General features: G+C 37.2%; 1 protein-coding gene across 3 annotated transcripts in view; it reads right to left on the bottom strand.

The window, feature by feature from the left end:
* The window catches only part of ADK (adenosine kinase), a 581,730-nt gene that overhangs the window by 534,345 nt on the left and 28,981 nt on the right, over positions 1–18,404 (bottom strand). The window contains exon 2 of one of the 3 annotated variants that reach the window (XM_054572536.1): positions 17,662–17,833. The exons of the other annotated variants lie outside the window; for them this stretch is intronic. The gene's annotated coding sequence lies outside the window, so the exon portion shown is untranslated. The remainder of the gene's footprint in view (positions 1–17,661; positions 17,834–18,404) is intronic. 3 annotated transcript variants of the gene reach the window in all.

Genomic DNA, 18,404 nt, shown 5'->3' on the forward strand with positions numbered 1-18,404 from the left:
ACCCACTGATCAGAGAAATCAAAATAGAAATTAGAAAATAATTTGAACTGGACACACCCATTCAAATTTCTATGATGTAGATAATGTAGTACTTAGAGGGAAACATTTTCTATATGAACTGCTTACATTAGAAAACAAGAAAAGTTTAAAATCAATGACTTAAACTTCTAACTCAAAAAACTAGAAAAATGGCAAATTAAATCCAAGAGTAGAAACAAAGAAATAAAAAGATGAGAGCAAAAATAAATAAAATAGAGCCCTTGCAAGTGAGGCTCAAGTTAGAGCACTGTGCCAAAAACAGAAAGGTCCCGGGTTTGTTCCCGGTCAGGGCACGTGCCAAAGTTGCGGATTCAGTCTCCAGTCAGAGATCCTGAAAGAGGCAACTCATCAATGTCTCTCTCACACAGATGTTTCATTCCCTCTCCTCCCTCCTTTCCCCTCTCTCTACAATCAATAAGCATGTACTCAGCTGAGGATTAAATAAACAAACAAATAAAATAGAAAACATACCACCAAAGTCCTAGCTTGACCCCAAAAATCTGGGTTTTGTAAAAGATCAATAGAACTGATAAACCCCTAACAAGGCTGATCCAAAAACATACTAATATGAGGAATGAAAGGAGAAACATAAAACAGTTCCTACAGGTAATAATAGGACATTAAGGTAATATTATAGGCAACTTTATAACAATTCAACAATTTAAAATAAATGTCTTTAAAACACAATTTCCCAAAACTGACACAGGAAAAAAATGAAATATCTGAATAATCAGATATCAGTTAAAGAAATTAGATTTGTATTTTTTTAATTTATTTACTGATTTGAGAAAGAGAGAAACTTCAATTTTGTTCTTCCACTTACTTATGCATTCACTGGTTGATTCTTATATGTGCCCTGACAGGGGATCATCAAACCTGCAACTTTGATATATCAGGAAAACATTTTAGCCAACTGAGCTACTCAGCCAGGGTTTGAATTTGTATTTTAAAACCTTCTGACCCACCACCCAAAAACATTCCAGGCCCAGCTGGCATCACTGCTAAATTCTACCAAAAATTTTTTAAAAAGTACAAATCTTACAAATCTTACAAAAACAGTACATACTTACAAATAGTATGGTATTGGCATAACAAGGTACAAATAGATCAGAGATGGAGTTCAAAAAAAGAATTATACCTATCTAATCAGTTGATTGAGAAGCCCTTACACTATAGCTAAAAAATAAAAATACAGTTCAAGATGGATCTCAGATTTGACTCAAATGTGAAACCTAAAACTATAAAGCTTCTAGAAGACAACAAAAGAGAATAGTTTCGCAAACTTTGGGTAGGACTGAGGAAAGATTTCTAAAGAATTCAAGATGGCGATAGAATAAGTAGAATCTACACTTGCTTCCTCCCAGAATCAAACTGGAATTATAGTTAATTATAAAATAATCATCCTGAATAACCAACTGAAGACTAGATGAAGAGAAGTCTTATAATTGAGGATTTACAGAAGAAGCCACATCAAGACTGCTCCAAACAGGTTTTCCAGGGCAGGTCATAGGCACCATCTGACACTGGTTGGCACCAGAGGCCTTCCCAAGAGGCCCAAAACAAATATACCCAGAGGACAGCATCAGAAAACACCAGAGCAGGATCCAAAAAGCTTCACAAGTGGTATATGCAAGGGGAGATCTCGGCCTACATCAGACCCCTTTGAGGCAGAATCTGCTTCCTGTGGTCACTACCTGGCATAGCAGTTCACATACCATGATCAGGGCTGAGGCTCACAGTCAGCCCGCCTAGTGCTCAATCCTATTCATGAATGAGCCAATAGCAGACAAGACTCAATTACAACAAACGGGCCTACATAACCATCACAAGGGACATTCCTGGAACACCCAGCTCAAGTGATCAAAAAGACTGCACCACTGGACCCTACAGGACACGTACCACATAAGGCCATCCCATGAAGACTGGGAGTCATAGCAGATCTACTGAATACATAGAAACAAACAAAAAGAGGCAGTCAAAATGGAAAAAGAAACAGACCCCCAAATTAAAGAACAAGACAAATCTTCAGAAAAATAAATAAATAAAATGGAAGCAAGTAATTTATCAGATACAGAGTCAAAGCAATGTTTATAAGAATACTCAACAACATGAAAAAGAACATCAAAATCATTTTTAAAAAGACAGAAATGAAAAATACAATATCTGAAATGAAGAATACACTAGAAGGAATAAACAGTTGGTTGGGAGAAGCAAAGGACTGAATCAGCGATAGAAAAGACAAGGTAGAAAAATACCAATGAGAGCAGCAAAAAGAAAAAGGAAGACTTCCAGCCAAGATGGAGGTGTAGGTAGATAACACTTTGCCTCCTCGCACAACCGAAAGAAGGACAACAACAAATTGAAAAACAAGAAATAACCAGAACTACCAGAAAATCAAACAGTATGGACGTCCAACAACCAAGCAGTTAAAGGAACATTCATCCAGACGGATAAGAGGGGCGAAGAGGCCATGCGGCAAGGCGGCAGCTGGAAGACCGGGAGGGTGAGGCAGCAGCTGGCAGGCCACGTGGTCCCACATTTGCATGCGGATAAACTGGAGGAACAGCTGGGGAGTGAGAGAGACTGCCCAATCCAGGGTTCCAGTGAGAGAAAAGAAAGTCTCGAAACCTGTGGATGTAAAAACCTGTGGGGGTTGCGGTATCAGGAGAAACTCCCAGCCTCACAGGAGAGTCCATTGGAGAGACCCATGGGATCCTAGAACGTACACAAACCCACCTACCTAAGATCAGTATTGGATGGACCCAGCTTGCTTGTGAGTAGCCGCGGAAGTGACTGAAAGCCAGCCAAAAGCCAAGCAAGCGGCATTGTTCTCTCTTGACCCCTCCCCTACAGACAGCCTCTCAACTCAGCAACCTGGGTTGCCCCACCCTGGCAAATACCTAAGGCTCCGCTCTTTCCAACATAACAAGTGCACTGAGACAAAGAAACATGGCCCAAATGAAAGAACAAATCAAAGTTCCAAAAATAGAACAAAGCGATGATCACAGTCAATCTATCAGATGCACAGTTCAAAACACTGGTAATCTGGATGCTCACTGAATTGGCTGAGTATGGCCAAAAAATGAAAGAAAAAGTAAAGGCTATGCAAAGTGAAATAAAGAAAAATATACAGGGAACCAACAGTAAAGGGAAGGAAACCAGGACTCAAATCAACGATTGGGAGCAGAAGGAAAAGAAAAACATTCAACAAGAACAGAATGAAGAGACAAGAATTCAAAACAATGAGGAGAGCCCTCACTGGTGTGGCTCAGAGGATTGCATGCCAGCCTGCGAACCAAAGGGTGGCTGGTTCAATTTCGAATGCAGGGCACATTCCTGATTTGCAGGCCAAGTCCCTAGTAAAGGCCATGTGAGATGCAACCACACATTGATCTTTTGCTCCTTCTCTTTCTCCCTTCATTCTCCTCTCTAAAAATAAATAAATAAAATCTTAAAGAAAAAAAGGAAAAAAAAATGAGAGGCTTAGGAATCTCTGACACAATTTTAAACGCTACAACATCCGAATCATAGGGGTGCCAGAAGGAGAAGAGAAGAGCAAGAAATTGAAAACTTACTGGAAAAATTAACGAAGGAAAACTTCCCCAATCTGGCAAAGGTAATATACTTCCAAGAGATCCAGGAAGCTTAGACAGTCCCAAAGAAGTTGGACCCAAGAAAGCACACACCAAGGCACATCATAATTAAGTTACCCAAGATTATAGATAAGGAGAGAATCTTAAAAGCAGCGAGAGAAAAGGAGACAGTTACCTACAAAGGAGTTCCCATAAGACTATCAGCTGATTTCTCAAAAGAAACCTTGCAGGCAGGAAGGGGCTGGCAAGAAGTTTTGAAAGTCATGAAAAAGCAAGGACCTACATCCGAGATTACTCTATCCAACAAAGCTATCATTTAGAATGGAAGGGCAGATAAGTCCTTCCCAGATGACATAAAGTTAAAGGAGTTCATCATCACCAAGCCCTTATTATATGTAATGTTAAAGGGCGTTATCTAAGAAAAAGATCAAAAACTATGAACAGTAAAACAGAGGGGAGGGGGGAGAATGGTGGGAAAATGGGAGAAAAGGTACAAAGAATAAGCAGCATTAATAGTAGGTACAAAATAGGCAGGGGGAGGTTAAGAATAGCATAGGAAATGGAGAAGCCAAATAACTTGTATGTATAACCCATGGACATGAACTAAGGGGGGGGTGCTGGAGGTATGGGGGGTACACGGAGGAGGGGTAAAAAGGGTAGAAAAACATGGGACAACTGTAATAGCATATTCAAAAAACATGTTAAAAATAAACAAAATCTTTTTTTTTTAAATTTTTAAAGAAAAATGAGGATAGTTTACCCCTGGTGGAGTCTTTCAGTTGGCTGGAGTATCATCCTGTGCACCAAAAGGTGGCGAGTTAAATATCTGGCCACACCACATACCTACATTGCAGGTTCAATCCCAGTCAAGACATGTTCGAGGGGTAACTAATCAACGTTTCTCTCTCACATCAATGTACCTTTTTCTCCCTCTCCCTACTGCCCACCTCCCTTCCTCCCTCTCTAATATCAATAAATATATTCTAGGGTGAGGACTGAAAAAAAAATGAGTATAGTTTATGGAAACGTTGGGATGTTGGGACAAGCATTAACAGCTGCATCATAGGGATCCAGAAGGAGAAAAAAGAGTGCAAGGGAACAAGAACCTATTTGAAGAAGTAATACCCAAAAACTTCCTAACCTGGTGAAGGAAAAAGACACACAAGTCCAGGAAGCATTAAGAGTTCCAAAAAAGATGAACCCAAACAGGACCACACAAAGACATATCATAATTAAAACAGCAAAGGTTAAAGACAAAGAGAGAATCTTAAAAGAGCAAGAAAAAGACAGTTATCTATAAGAGACTGTCAGCTGATTTCTCAACAAAAACATTTCAGAGGAGAGGGTACTGGCATGAAATATTCAAAGTGATAAAACTCAAGGAACTACAACCAAGACCATTTACCCAGCAAGGCTATAATTTAAAATTGAAGGAGATGCCTTGCCCAGTGTGACTCAGTTGGTAGGGGCACTGTCCCATAGCCAAAGGGTTGAGGGTTCAATTCCTGGTCAGGGCACATAATTAGGTTGTGGGTTCAATCCCTGGTCCAGACATGCATGATCCCTGGTCCAGGTGCATGCAGAAGCAACCAATTAATGTTTCTCTCTCTCCCTTACTCTTGCCCCTCCCCTCTCTCTAAAAGCAATGGAAAAATGCCCTCAGGTAAGAATGAAAAATAAATAATTAAAATTGAAGGGGGAATAAAGCACCTCCCAGACAAAAAAAGAAAAAAAGAAAAAAAAAAAAGAAAACCTGAAGAAGTTTGTTACCACCAAACCAGAATTACAAAAAATGTTAAAGGCTGAAAAAGAAAAAGAAAGAGAGGGGGAAAGAAGGGGAAAGAGGAAAGAAGAGGAGAAAGGAGGGAGGAGGAGGGGGTGGAGGGAGGCAGAGAGAAAAAGGAGAAAAGAGGAGGAGGAAAAGAAGATAAGAAACAACAACAGAGGAGCATAGTTAAAAGAACGGCAATAAATATACACTTATCAATTAATCACTTTAAATGTAAATGGCTAAAATGCCCCAATCAAAAGACAAGGTAGCTGAATGGATAAGAAAACAAGACCTATATATATGGCATCTACAAGAGACTCACCCCAGAACTAAAGATACAAACAGACTGAAAGAAAAAGATATTTCATGTAAATGGAAAGGGAGAAAAAGCTAGGATAGCAATACTTATATATGACAAAATAGACTTTAAAACAGAGGTTACTGTAAGAGATAAAGGGAACAATCCAAAAACAGGATATAAGCCTTGTAAATATTTATGCAGCCAACATAGGAAAACCTAAATATGTAAATCAAATCTTGATGCAAAAACAAAGAGACTGATAGTAATACAGTCATAGCAAGGGATTTTAACACCCTATTGACCTCAACAGACAGATCTTCCAGACAGAAAATCAACAAGGAAATGGTGGCCTTAAATGACACACTAGATCCGATGTTTTAATTGGTATCTTCAGAGCACTTCAGCCTAGAGCAGCAGAACATACATTCTCTTCAAGAGCACATGCAACATTTTCTAGGATAGATCACGTGTTAGGACACAAAATAAGTCTCAATAAATTTAAGAACATTAAAATCATATCAAGCATCTTCTCTGGCCATAAGGGTTTTAAACTACAAGTCAATCACAAGGAAAAAACACAAAGAAATGGAGCCTAAATAATATCTTACTAAATAATAAATGGGTTAACAAGATAAAGGGAGAAACAAATGATTCCATGAAACAAATGAAAATGAGAATACAACCCAAAAACCATGGAACACAATGAATGCAGCCCTAAGAGGGAAATTTATAGTATTACAGGCCTACCTCAGAAACAAGAAAAATCTCAAATAATATAACTTGACAGTTAAAGGAACTAGAAAAAGAACAATGAACAAAGCCCAAAGTGAGTAGAAGAAAGAAAATAACAATGATCAGAAGATAAACAAACAAAACAGAGTCTAAAAAAGATAATATAATAAATCAATAAAACCAAGAGCTGGTTCTCTGAAAAGATAAACAAGGTTGACAAACTTTTAATCAGACTCATCAAGAAAACAAGAGAGAGGACCCAAATAAATAAAATCAAAAATGAAAAAGTAACAACTGACCCTACGGAAATGCAAAGGATTTTAAGAAAATATTACAAACATCTATATGCCAACAAATTGGACAATCTGAATGAAAATGGATGAATTCCTAGAAACATACAATCTTCCAAACCTGAATCAGAAAGAATCAGAGAATCTGGACAGAAAGATTACAACTAATGAAACTGAAGCCGTAGTAAACTCTCAACAAACAAAAGCCCAGACCAGATGGCTCACAGGTGAATTTTACCAAACATTCAAAGAAGAACTAAAACCTACTCTCGTCAAACTATTCCAAAAAATTCAAGAGGAGGGAAGAGTTCAAAGCTCATTTTATGAGGCCAGCATTATCCTAATTCCAAAACTAGATAAAAACACTACAAAGAAAGAAATTATTGGGCAAGATCCTTCATTAAAATAGATGCAAAAATCCTCAACAAGATATTAGCAAACAGGATCCAGCAATACATTATAAAATCTTACACCATGATTAAGTGTAATTTATTCTCAAAATGTAAAGTTGGTACAATATCCTCAAATCAATAAACATGATACACAGCATGAACAAAACAAAGGATAAAAATCATGTAATGATAGCTACAGATGCAGAAAAGCATTTGATAAAATCCAGCACCTATTTACGGTAAAAACTCTCAGCGAATTGGGAATAGAGGGAACATACCTCAACATAATAAAGGTCATATATGACAAACTCACAGCCAACATCATACTCAATGGGCAAAAACCACAAGTGGTTCCCTTAATATCAGGAACAAGACAGGGATGTCCACTTTCAATACTTTTATTCAACACAGAACTAGAAGTCCTAGCCACAGCAATCAAACAAAAAGATGAAATAAAAAGCCCAAACTGGAAAGGAAGGAGTAAAATTGTCACAATTTGCAGATGATATTATACTATATATATAGAACCCTAAAGATTCCACCAAAACACTGCTAGAACTGATAAATAAATTCAGAAAAGTAACAAGATAGAAAATAAATATCCAGAAATCATCTGAAGTTTTATACAGCAATCTTGAACTATCAGAAAGGGAAACTAAGGCAACAATCCCATTTACAATTGCATCAAAAAATTAAATTACCTACAAATAAATTTAACCAATGATGTAAAACACCTGTATTCAGAAAACTGTAAGACAATGAAGCAGGTTGAAGAAGATACAAATAAGTTAAGCATATACCGTGTTCATGGATTGGAAGAATATCATTAAAATGTCCATAGTATCCTAGATTCAATGCACGTCTATCAAGATACCAATGGCATATTTCACAAAACTTGAACAAATATTCCAAAAATGTATATGGAACCACAAAAATCACCATATAACCACAGTAATCTTGAGAAAGAAGAACATAGCTGGAGGAATTGTGCTACTTCATATCAAACCATACAAGGACACAGTAATCAAAAGAGCGTAGTACTGGCATAAACACATACATATAAATCAATGAAACAGAATACAGAGCCCAGAAATGAGCCTTTATGATCAATTAATATTTGGCAAAGGAGGCAAGATCATACAATGGGGTAATGACAGTCTATTCAATAAATGGTGGTGGGATAATTGGACAGATAGATGCAAAAAAAATGAAACTAGACCACCTTCTTACACCATGCACAAGAACAAACCAAAAATGGGTTAAAGATTTAATGTAAGACTGGAAACCATAAAAATCCTAGAAGAAAACATAGGCAGTAAAATCTCGGACATTTCTAGTAGCAATATTTTTTCTGATATATCTCCTCAGGAAAGGGAAACAAAAGAAAAAATAAACAAATGGGACTACATCAAACTAAAAAGTTTCTACAACAAAGGAAACTACCAACAAGATGAAAAGACAACCCACCAAATGAGAGAACACATTCTCCAATGATAGATCTGATAAGGGCCTATTACCCAAAATTCATAAAGAACTTACATTAAAAAAATCCAATTAAAAAGTGGGCATAAGACCTGAATAGACACTTCTCCAAAGAGGACATACAAATGGTCAATAGACATGAAAAGGTGCTCAACATCTCTAATCATCAGAAAAATGCAAATTAAAACCACAATGAGATATCACCTCATGCCTGTCAGAATGGCTATCATCAGTAAATAAACAAGCAAGCAAGTGCTGGTGAGGATGTGGAGAAAAGGGAACCCTCATGCATTGTTGGTGGGAATGCAGATTGGTGTAGCCACTGCGGAAAACAGTATGTAGTTGAAAATGGAATTGCCTCATAATCCAGCAAACCCACTTCTGGGAATGTATCCGAAGAAACTTGAAACACTATTTACAATAGCCAAGATTTGGATGTAGCCCAGGTGTCCCTCACTAGGTGAGTGGATAAAAAAAGTAGTGATATAGTTGTACATCCAATTTATAAAATAAGCTAACTCACAAGAGAAATAGACTCATATAGAGAGAACAGATAGACAGCTGCCAGAGGGGAGGGGCTTGCAGGGCTAGGTGAAAAAAGTAAAGGGATTAAGAAAAAAAAGAAAAAAACCCTGGTAAGCACAGACAGTAGAATGGTGATTACAAGAGAGAAAGGGGGGATAGGTCAGGAGGTAAGATAAATGTTGATGGAAGGAGACTTGGTGTGGTGAACACATGATATAATATACAGATGAGGTATTGTAGAACTGTACACCTGAAACCTATATAATTTTATTAACCGATGTCACTGAATTATTCAGTAAAAAAGTAAAAAAATAAATATTTTAGAACAAGATTTCTAAGAACTCAAATATAATAACCATAAAATAAAATAAATTCTATCAATGAATTTGACTAAATCAAAAATTAAAATTTCTGCTCCCAAAAGACATTGCATTGGCTGGTGTGGTTCAGTGTATTCAGTGCCAGCCTACAAACTGAAAGGTCGCCAGTTCAATTCCCATTCAGGGCCATACATGCCTAGGTTTTGGACCAGGTCTCCAGTTGGGGCGGGGGGTGGCAGGAGGGGGCGTATGAGAGGCAACCGATCTATGTATCTCTCGCACATCGACATTTCTTTCCCTCTCTTTCTTCCTCCCTTCCCCACTCTCTAAAAGTAAATAAATAAAATCTTTAAAGAAAATGGAAGGGCATAACTCAGGGAGAAAATATTTGCTACATATCTAAGTGTGTGTGTGAGTAAAACCTGACAAGTAATTTGTATCCAGAATATTAAAAAAACTACCAATCAGCAGCAAAAATAAAAACCCAGTCAGACTATAGGAAAAATACTTGAACTCTCAGTTCAAAATAAAAGATAAGCAAATGGCTTATAATCACATCCTTGCCATCAAAGAACTACATATTAAAACCACAATTATTTAATGTAAAACTATACATCCACCAGAATGGTGAGAATCAAAAATGCCGAACATTGTCAAGAAAGTGGTATACTGGAATACTAATAACACTATTGGTGGAAATTTAAATGTGCTTAGTTTTTCATTTTGGAAAAGCTTGGTGATTCCTAAAGTTAAACATAACATCAATCTTAGGACACAGCAATTCCATACCTAGGTATTTACCCAACTCTACACAAAGGCTTATACAAATGTGTTCATAGCAGCTTTATTTATAGTAACCAAAAACTAGAAACAACCCAAAGTCCATCAACAGGAGAACTGGTCCTATTTCCACACAATGGAATATTACTCAACAATGAATATGAACTGTTGATACACACGTTAAAATGGATGAATCTAAAAATTATATTGAATAGTAATCAGACACAAGTAGTATTTACTATATGATTCCATTTAAATAAAGCTCTAAAATAGGCAAAACGAATCTCCACTGAGAGAAGTAAAGAAATGGTTGCCTGGCTGGAGAAGAGAATGGGATGGATTAAAAACAGGCAAGAGAGAATTATCTGGGGAGATGAACATGTTTTGTATATTGACCTGGGTGGTACTTACACAAATTTTTTTTCAAAATTCAGTAATCTTCAGATCCATGATTTTACTATATATAAATTATATTGTTGGCATTTTTTTTAAATGAACAGACTAGGAAAATATCTGTGACCCTAAGACTATGGAAGGCCAATCTTTCCATTTGTATTCTAGATCCTATGCCTTCTTGCTAACTCAAGGAAATGATCTCATCCCTCTCTGCCCAGTATCATCTATTTTTTCACTTTCTACTGGATCATTCTTTTCAGCATACAAATATGTTAAAATTTCAGCCCCACTCAACTCCACATATATCTCCAGCTACTTTTATCCCTGCTCCCAATTACAGTAAAACACTTCTAAAAGACTGTCTAGCCCTGGCCACGTAGCCCAGTTGACTGGAGTACTGTCCAGATACAACAGTCAGGACACACAGAAGAATCAGCCAATGAATGTATCAATAAGTGGAAAAGATCAGTGTTTTTCTCTCTCTCTCTCTAATCAATAAATTTTAAAAATATATATTGTCTATACTCTGTTAAAGAGCAAATTCTCCTTAACTAAATAAAATTATTCATTTTAAATTCATTTTTCAAGAGCATGTATGTGGCATTACAATGACTAGCATAGCAATATGCAGCTGTAAAACATTTTCATATGTGTTATCACCTTTAAATCTTCACAAAATAACTCTATGGGGTAGGTACTGCTATAATCTCTGTTTAACAGAAACAAGAGGTTCAGAAAGGTTTTATAACCTGCCAAAGGTCAGAAACCAAATAAATGATTCCTAACTTCAAAACATGCACTTTCTTATTCAATATACTACATTTAGACACTCACAACTCTTAATAAAAATGTCTGACCAATGAAAAATATCTAAAATCTATCACCTAAAAGGTGAGACCCTAGGTATTTACCCAACTCTACAAGGTATTTGTAGGACCCTAAAAAAAAGGGAGGACCCTAAAAAAAACGCAAATTTATTTCTAAAAAATTGTGTATTCTTAAATGTTTAAACTTCTCTGTCACCTTCAAAATACTCTAATTGGTGCAATTCACCTATCAACATTTTTTTTCCCACTGCTCAAAAGTTTTTGAATTTGTCAATTTTGCTGCCTTTTAGTGTTTCTGCTGTTTTTTTGTTTCACCTCTCCACATAGGCAAAACATTTCCCCTTGAGTTTTTCATCGGGGAAACAACAAATAAAAAAGGTCGCTCGGGGTGAGATCTGGTGCATAGGAAGGGTGGGGCACGGGGCTCTTGCCATTTTTAGTCAAAAACTGCAGAACACTCAGCATGGTGTGGACAGATGTGCTCTAAATCACCCACTCATCATGAAATGGGCAAACGCATTGGAAGAGCCTTCAAAAAAAATTCACTGATGCTGAACACAGCCTCTCACAACAAAGCCAGCTGGTACACTGAAACAGATGTGTTCCTAAACACCCAAATAGTGGGAGAAGACTGTACCACAAGAAGCCCGCCCTTCAAGAGATTTCAGTTTTGGGGGAGGTCCTCCTTTGTATATGCCCTGACTGGTGTGTCTCAGTGGACTGGGTGTCGTCCCACAAACTAAAGGGTTGCCAGTTCAATTACCAGTCAGGGCACATGGCTCGTTTGCCAGCCAAGTCTTCAGCTCAGTGCAAGAGGCAACTATCAATGTTTGTCTTTGTACATCAATGTTTCTCTCCCTCTTCCTCTCTCTCCTCCCCTTCCCTATTCTATAAAAATAAATAAAAACATTTTTTAAACTCTATCATATATATCATTATGATATATGCTATATATGTTTTATATCATAATGATATGATATAGTCATATATATATCATATATCATTACCTTACAGTCCTATTTCAAATAACATTTCAACAACCAAAATCTACTACAACAAAATTATTACAGTGTACAAGTATGTGACCAGGTAATATCCAAACAGAACACTTTGAGAGTAAATGAAGAGCTATTTATAATTATGCCGGGGGTGGGGGGGAGGGGGGAGATTAACAGCTGAAGGAGACAGCCACAAACAGTAGATTCCTGGAAGTCTCGAACAGACTGCCTAAGGTCAGACAGGGTCAACATCTGACATCATCAGAGGCAGATCCAGAAAGTAAAAACAGTGGTCTCCAACCATAGAAGTTCACACCACAAAGTCAGGAAATCAAGACAGATTAACTTAAGAAGCAGAAGCAAAAGAGAGGAGTCTCACAAATAATGGGAAGACAAAGAAATAGACCCCACTTGAAGGGAAAGGAAGAACCCCCCAGAAACAGAACTAAATGAAATAGAGGCAAGTAAACTATCAGATATTGAGTTCAAAACAAGCGTTCTAAGGAAGCTCAGTGAGCTCCGAGAGAATTACCAAAAACTACAGGGAAACTACGAGGAACTTACTTTTGAGACGACTGTAATAGAATAAATATGATTTATAAATTTTAAAAAAAATTAAAATTAAAAAATAATAATAATTATGCCAGGGTAACAGGCATAATCCAGGATTGTCCTGGGAAACTGGGACATATGGTCATCCTATTTATAAGCTAGCTTTGCTATTTGAAAATAACAATCCATTCTTATGGTTTAGTAAAGTATTGTTTTTTATCAATGAACATTTGCTCTGATTCCAAGTAACATGGTAGTGTTCACATTTAGGGAGGAGATTAAGGGCTCAAAGCTATCAGAAAGACTCAATTCTGAATTTGGTCGGTTACACTTGGATATTGGTGCTGCTAAAAATTTGACTTCAGAATACTGGTAGCTAAATGACTGAACTGATAAGCTAAATGTTTGAAACCAACAAAGTGTTTCATTAACTAAGCAGAGCTGCAGCTTACAGGAATTGACCAAGGGAAAGAAAAATCATTTCACAGAACAAAGACCAGATATTATGCAACAATGTGGCTCATATTAGAAAAATATCTAAATGAATATGGCCAAAAAAATAATGTTAAAGGGGAGAAAAGTAAAGTGATATATTGATGCCAATAAAAAATTAAAAACTCACAAAGTATTTGTTTAGCATTTCAGATGAATAAAAGTCACCTAACAATTATAATAATCAATGACTTCAGATAAATATTTCTAGTGTATACCACTCCCAGCCCAAACACAGTCTGATCAATGAGTCTGCATTCACAGGCAGAGAAATAATTTTCCATGAGGTATCAGGCATATAGTTGCAAGCCTCTATGAGGCATTTAGAAGATATCATTAATGGCTTAAACTCTTCACTACCTAGGAGGGTATTACAGTATTTTTTAATAACAATTTAAAATCAACTAAGCATAGCCCTGGCTGGTGTGGCTCAGTGGATTAAGTGCCAGCCTGCAAACCAAAGGGTCATCAGTTCAATTTCCAGTCAGGGCACATGCCTGGGTTGTGGGCCAGGTCCCCGGTAGGGGGTGCTCAAGAGGCAACCGCACATTGATGTTTCTCTCCCTCTCCTTCTCCCTCCTTTCCCCGTCCCTAAAAATAAACAAACAAAATCTTTAAAAAACAAAAAAAAAGACAAGTAAATGGCCAGCTTGTACCACAAAACACTGACTCATAAACACTTAAGCTTAAAGAAACACTGAAAACCATTTAGTCCAACAGACCAGCCCATGCAGGAACCACCTTAAACAGAAGACAGATGGAATTTACACTTAACACTTCCAGTGACTAACTCCTCACAACCTCACTTATGGGAATATTCTTTCAAGTAATGAGAATGTTGTCTTCAAGAACTCTGCTTGTTCATCAACAAATACATGATTATTTTAATTGAAAAAGCCTGTCGCATCCTAAAACTTTGTACAGTTTGTGTGTTGTGCATGTGTTTTTAAAAAATAAAATAAAACTAAGTATAAAGAGGTAAAGAGACATGATTGTTAAGCAATGTTATAGGAAAGAGTTAACATTCAGTCTAGACAATCATTTAGGTTCTGTTTTATCTTTGACAGTTCTGCTTAATGTAGCAATATTGTGGCTGGAAAGATTTGGAGTTAGAAAACCTTATATGCTTTTCAAACAAAGATGACCTATTTATAAATATGAGCATTAACAGCTGACAACATTGCGCAGTTCTATAAGAGCAGGATCCCTGTTTTAGCTCTTCAAAATACAGTATTTCATAAACAAAACAATTTCATTTTATTTTAAAAGTTCATTTGCCTCACTAAGAAGTCCTTTACATAAAAGTCTGTGCAATAATCTGAAACTTACAATTCTTATAAAAGACACAAGTCCTGAAATGAGCTTGCAAACCCTGTTTAAGGGCTCTAAAGAAACCAGCTAAACAAAGTAAGGCAGTTTCAATCTTAGCCAGATTTTAGTCTTCATATGAATGTTCTCCATCTCAGTGGCTTGGCAGATCTTGCTGGATGCACCTCAAAGTCTTGAGTGTTGAGAGAAAAACACACCAGGACCCCGTCTACAGCCCACATAAATTTTCCAGTGTAGGCCAACCCACAGAAGTGGTTCCAGAATCATCATGTAGGACACAGTCATGTCGAGTCCCAGAATAGTCTTGGACCAAACCTGACCTGTCTGGGCAGGCCGAAGACTAGGGTTCCTCAGCTCGATAGCAAACATTCTCCCTACTTCATTTTCCCAGTCTTCTCCAACACAAACTCAAGCTGTAAGCAATGCCCCAAACCAGACTAGACACTGATGGTAGGGGGAAAAAAGGCAATATTCATAGGGGTATTTTGAAATAGTGTTGCCCTGTGAAAAGTGCATAAAGTAGGTATCAGAAGAAGTAAGTTCTATCTTAAGCTCTACCACTGCCTAGTTAGGAAATACCACTTTGTGGGCCTCAAGGTCAGTACGAAAAGTAAAATGCTTGCTAAGATTCTCTTCTAGTCCTCTCATTCTGTTTTCCTATCCTACTGAGCCAATTAAAAATGGCAAAAACATCAATTTATCAAATATGTTCTATCATTTTCCAAATTAAGACCAGCTGGAGTCTGATATTGTAACACAGGATAAAAGTTGTTATCCAAAGATAAATGCTTTTAGAGACTATAAATTGGAGACTCTTCATCCGTAACGATGGAGTAGGGTAGGATACAAATAATAAAAGTTCAAAGAGACAGCATCTCCAGCCAAATTCATTCAGAGATCTTGAATTTAAAAAAAAAAACAAAAAACAAAAAAGCAAACCTCCTTTCATTTAAATAAGTATTTAGGAATTCCTAATAGTTAAATGCTACACTGGAAAGGGTACTGAACCAGGTGTTCAGAGATCTGGGTTTAGTTAAAGATATGCAGCTACTTTATATAAACTTTTATAAATCACAGTATCTCTTGGCTTCAGTTTCCTCAACTGTAAAATAAGTGAATTAGGTAAGTTTCCTTCCTGTTTAAAATCCAAGATTTAAACTTTTCTTTTCAGTGGCACCACTGCTTTTAATGAGAATGCTGCATTTATAAAATGCCTGAAAATTTAAAAGCACTTTCAAACGTACTCAACAACACTGTGGGATACATATTAATATTAGCACCACCCTCACTGAGTGTATCACTAAACAAATGTCCAGAGAAGGAAAAAAAAGAGAACGAAACAATCTGTAATTCAGGGAAAGACTCTCAGCTAGAACCCAGGTATGTTAAGCACTGGTCTTCATTGGTTTCCAATCCTATATTCTGTCACATATTTAGCAATAATGAAGTCAGAATTTGATAGCTTTTGACATAGTTCACTCTCTTTACCAGTAAAAGAGGGTCAATAATAGCTATCTTTTGGATTACTGTTAGACCGGGCACAAAATGGGAACATGCCTAACATGACGGTGAAAACTAAGGTATAAAAAACCAAGGTAAGACATAACTGCACTAAATTCAGTCCTCACGGGAACTGGAAGTGATTATCAATTCATTCAAAACTGTCACTACATACATAGTTGCTTCAACGTCAGTAGTCTCCCTGCCTACTCCTGAACCTAAATCATCTTGTTCCTTGGAGGACTACAGGAAAGAAAAGAGTTACTACAGTTGTCTTTCACAATACTTCATAACTTTTGGCTATCGAAGCAGCTCTTTCAGGAAATTTAAATAATATATAGTTTCTATAAAGGCATCACGCAGAACACTAGATTATGGGTACTTGGATTTAATTCCTAACTCTGCCACTAACTGATTTTGCACAAAGCACTCGATTTTCCTTGGTCTCAGTATCCTCAGTGTGGCAGCCGGTTTGGATGATGTTTAAAAGTCTCTTTTCAAGTCATAGCACTATAGAAAAAGATTTTATAAAATGCAGCCCTAATCAGCGTGGCGCAGTTGGTTGAATGTCGTCTTGAAAAGCGAAAAGTCACTGGTTCGATTCCCAGTCAGTGCACATGCCTGGGTTGTGGGCCCAATCCCTGGTTGGAGCCCATGTGAGAGGCGACTGATCCATGTCTCACATCAATGTTTCTCTTCCTCTCTTTTTGCTTCCCTTCCCCTCTCTCTAAAAAATAAATAAATAAAATCTTTAAAAAAGATGTAAAATGCACACTAACATCTGAAATAACAGCATAAATGTAACTTTATTAGCAATTGCCTATTTTCCCATTAATAAGTCAAATAAGGCTGGCGTCAACCTTTCAATCAGTTTTTTTAACACAATAGCCATTCAAGCCCATTAAAAGATGCATCCTGTTGCCACTTGCCAAACAGCTGAAGGTTTAAATTTGGATGTTTTTCCAATCAAGTGTAGCCAGGAAGACAATGGTCAATTAAAATTGTATCCACATAAGAACTGATTCTTAATAGAGAAAGTAATTGACCCACAATCTAATTAGCAGTAGGTTCCAATAAAGGAAGCGGACATGGGAATGGAAAGGGGAATTAACTTGGTTTGACAACACACTGCTAATCATCCTAAAATACTGTTGGATGCTAGACTTCTATGTCCCAATATAATTTACTGTAAAACCTTTCCATGAGAGTCTCCATGTTTCAGCACCTGAATTTCTCCTTCTGCATAATGAAATTAAGTAGTCTTTGTTAGTACCTGACTATGAAATTTAAGAAAGAGAAATTGTATCCAAGTTCAACACAGTTGAACCTTACCTTATCTTACCTGAGAGTTAAGTTCTCAAGTCATCTCTTAAATATTGTGTAGTCAAAATAACCACTGAGAAACTGTTAAATCACCAGGACTTAGGCTGCTGGAAGCTCAGACCAAAAATTAACTTATTCTCTTCACATTTGTGCTGGGGCCTCCCTTTCTCTGGAACACTGAAGGCCAAGGTCTATTTTAAAAGAGGGAGGTTAGAACACTGAGTAAATAAGACAATTTATCTCTTTTTATAAATAGTTGCATAAGTTAAACATTCAGTCAATGATACACACAGAAATTGGGCAGGCCCATTATCCTATCGCCATTAACAAAGAACCTTCAAAACTCTAGATGAGCACTTGAGGGGATGGGGGGAGGAGGAGAGACCTGTTTATTACTTTCATTGTACACCTACTATTTGACAAAAATCATTTCACTTTTTTTTTTAAGATTGTACTTATTTAGTCTTTGAGGGGAAGTGAAGGAGAGATGAATACATCAATGTGTGCTTCCCTCGCACGCGCCCTCTAATGGGGGTCCTGGTTCCCATCCCAGACATGTGCCCTGACTGGGAACTGAACTGGCGACCCTTTGGTTCACAGGCTCTCACTCAATCCACTGAGCCACACCAGCCAGGGCTCAGGTGACTTTTGACTTGCACATAAGTAGGTAAACAGATGGTGAGTACCAACCCCAGTCATAAGCAAACATTTTAGGGACTCACAATTTCGTAACTTTAGAGCAATCTAACTGCATCAGAGAAG

This window comes from Pteronotus mesoamericanus, unplaced genomic scaffold (assembly GCF_021234165.1).
Source record: "Pteronotus mesoamericanus isolate MK-2021 breed Mesoamerican mustached bat unplaced genomic scaffold, CSHL_Meso_final contig_24, whole genome shotgun sequence".
NCBI classification, from domain to species: domain Eukaryota; kingdom Metazoa; phylum Chordata; class Mammalia; order Chiroptera; family Mormoopidae; genus Pteronotus; species Pteronotus mesoamericanus.